Raw genomic sequence first — 3,676 nt, 5'->3', positions numbered from 1 at the left:
GCTTGAAGAGTGAGAAGCTGCTTTCCTAAGGAAGAATAACTTCACCAATTGAATAGTGCTGATTGAGAGGACCTGGTTTGAAGCTGAAAGTTCTTTGAACTGTGTCCACCCTCTTGGTGTCCAAAGAACGGGTACATACAGCCCTACGATGGCAGGGAATCTAGTTAGGTAGCTTGAGTAGTTCAGTTTCAAAATTCGGCGGAGTGGGCTCCAGCTCCTTCACTGGTGGCCTCAGGAAACCCTAACAGAGCAACAGGCAGTGACAGGGAGTCTTATTAGCTTTTGTCCCCATTCCTATAGGCTGACTCTTACTATTTGCTCAATGATTTTTGTACTCAGCATCTTCGAACTAAGGTTAAATTTCATGACTCTTTGGCTGATGTTGACCAGGATTGAGTAACTGAAAGCTTGGGGTTGCAAGCTGAGTTTTGGTGTTCTACTGGATCCTTTAATGGTCTGTCTGTACCTGATAGTGACGCCTGTTCTGTATATTGGTGAGGGAACATCACCCCTTGTACAGGAGCAAATCGCCTTCTCTGGCAACAGTCCTAAACAGAACGTGCCCTAAACACATGAAGATGTTCACAATTACACATTTTCTCTTTAGTTTTATCATCTTCTAAATAGCCTCTAGGGTATCTTTTTATGTTACTCATTAGTACTTCAATTTGGAGTCACATTTTGTGGCTGTGTACCTCCAACTACATTTCTTCTACATATGACCCTGGAATTCAGCTATGATATTCAAGGGAAAGCACTTACAATTTTTAAACAAGTCTGACTGCATAAGGCTATGAATTCTCATACCTATTTATATCCCAGCATCCCAAACTACCCTGTGGGGTGTTCTGCGTGGTTTAGTCATGCTGTCTGTCAGTTACTGATTAAATGCATACAGTTTGCTGTCAGCAACACCAGGAGAGAAAGGGCAAGTGGTTGGCTTGGGTGTCCTCGCTGTCACTGTTGTTTTCCTAGTGCATTGAGATTTGGAGAGTGTGGTTCTTGGACATGAGGCTTCAGTAGAGATCCTTTCTCTGCAGGTTCTGGCTCAGCCTGTCGTGACCTTTCTTGCTCTCCTACTACTTTCACTGTGTCGCCTGGTTGAAATCTCCATTTGTTCATTTACTCATGCCAGGAAAATGTTTATTGAGCATCTGCTGTAGGTAAAGGATTGCACTTTCTGATGCATTTTGTTCAGAACCATGTTAGAAGTTGATCTCCCACAAGTTTTTGATATTTGCCAGGCCCCATAGAGGCCACAGTTTGCCTCCACCATCTCTTCTGCAACCCTAGTTTCCCTAAAGCAGGATCCCCAAGACCTCTGGATTGGCTGCTCCAGGGATTCTATCCCCAGGTGTGAACCAAATAATTTAAAAGACCTTGCCTATTTGTTGGGGCATAGGCTGGCTCAGTTGGTAAAGCACGCGACTGTTGATCTCGGTCGGGGCTGTGAATTCAAGCCCCATGTTGGGTGTAGAGCCTACTTAAACAACAACAACAACAACAACATTAAAGACAACCTATTTGTAAAAGCTCTACGTGAATCTAAAGGATCTCAAATACTTTCTCTGGCCAAGTAGTTCTCATTCTTGCCTTTACAAATAAGATTATTTTATTTTAATTTGAACATAGATAACATAGTGTTGTATTAGTTGTAGGTATGCAGTGTAGTGATTCAGTAATTCTGTGCAATACTCCGTGCTTATCCTAAGTGTGCTCTTAAACCCTCTCACCTACTTCCCCCATTTCCCACCCACCTCCCCTCTGGCAAACATAGTTTGTTCTCTATAGTCAAAGTCACTTTTTGGTTTGTCTCTTTCTGTTCGCTTATTTTGTTTCTTCAGCTCCACATGTGAGTGAAATCACATGGTATTTGTTTTTTTCTGACTTATTTTGCTCAACCTAATACACTCTAGCTCTACCCACGTCTTTGCAAATGGCAAGATTTCATTTTTCTCGTGGCTAATCTTCCATTGTATATATATACCACTTCTTTATCCGTTCATGAGTCCGTGGACACGTGGTCTGCTTCCATGATTTGGCTTTTGTAAATAATGCTGCAGTAAACCTCGGGGTGCATGTCTCCCTTTGAATTAGTGTTTTTGTATTTTGGCGAAAAGTACTCGGGAGTGTCCTAGCTCCTATAGTAATTCCGCTTTTAATTTTTGAGGAACACTCAATACTGTCTTCCACTGTGGCTACCAGTTTATGTTCTTACCAGTAGTGCAAGACAGTACCTCCTTCCTTATATTCTCACCAACACTTGTTTTTTCTCTTTTTGATTTTGGCCATTCTCACAGGTGTGAGGTGACATCTCATTGTAATTTTGATTTGCGTTTCCATGATGATGAGTGATGTTGAGGGTCTTTTCATGTGTCTGTTGGCCATCTGGATGTCTTCTTTGGGAAAATGTGTGTTCATGTCTTCTGCCATTTTTTAACTGGATTATTTGTTTTTGGATGTTGAGCTGTATCTGCTCTTTATTTTGGACACTAACCCTTTATTGGATATGTCATTTGCAAATATCTTCTCCCATTCAGTAGGGAGTAGTTTTGTTGATTGTTTTCCTCACTGTGTAGAAGCTTTTTATTTTTGTGTAGTCCCAATAGTTTATTTTTGCTTTTATTTGCCTTGCCTCAGGAGACCTATCTAGAAAAATGTTGCTATGGCCAGTGTCAAGAGAAATTACTGCCTGTGCTCTCATCAAGGATTACTATGGTTTCAGGTCTCACATTTAATTTAATCCATTCTGAGTTTATTTTTGTGTATGGTGAAAGAAAGTGATCCAGTTTCATTCTTTCGCATGTGGCTGTACAGTCTTCCCAAAACCGTTTGTTGAAGAGACTGTCTTTCCCCCATTGTATATTCCTTCCCCATTTGTCAAAGATTAATTTGCCATATAATTGTAGGTTTATTTCTGGGTTTTCTATTCTCTTCCATTGATCTTTGTGTCTGTTTTTGTGTTAGTACCATACTGGTTTGATTATTATAAGCTTTATCATGTAAGTTGAAATTTGGAATTGTGATGCCTCCAGTTTTGTTTTTTCTTTTTCAGGATTGCTTTGACTATTTGGGGTCTTTTGTGGTTGCATACAAATTTTGGGGTTGTTTGTTCTACCTCTGTGAGAGATGATGTTGGTATTTTAATGGAGATTGCATTAAACCTATAGATTGCTTTGGGTAGTACAGACTTTTCTTTTTAAACACGTTTATGTATTTATTTTTAATTTACATCCAAGTTAGAATATAGTGCAGTGATTATTTTATGGGCAGTACACCCATATTTTTTTTACTGTAATTAAAAACATTTATTATGTTAAATAAACAGATATTATGGAAGAGAAGGAAAAAGTGCATGAGCTCTGAGGAAAAACCAGGCATTTATACAAGAAATTTGGGTCTACAGAGAGCTGTGTCCCTCCATTTTTCCAGATCTTCTCATTTACCCTTCCTTGCCAAAATGTGGCTTTTCACCTTATTTTGTTTTTTTTTATTTAAAAATTTTATTTTTTTTACCTTATAAAGTTTCATATTTTTTTTAACATACGCAATTATTTTCCATCATTTACAATACAGTAGTTGCAATGACACTCCAAACAGAAAAGCAAAGTAAAAAATCAAAACACCAACTTCTGTTTCATGTAATTAGACTTATACAGAAATTAGAAGGTTAAGT

The sequence above is a fragment of the Suricata suricatta genome, chromosome 10 (assembly GCF_006229205.1).
Source record: "Suricata suricatta isolate VVHF042 chromosome 10, meerkat_22Aug2017_6uvM2_HiC, whole genome shotgun sequence".
Classification (NCBI taxonomy): Eukaryota; Metazoa; Chordata; class Mammalia; order Carnivora; family Herpestidae; genus Suricata; species Suricata suricatta.
Note: the sequence above shows the minus strand (reverse complement) of the source record.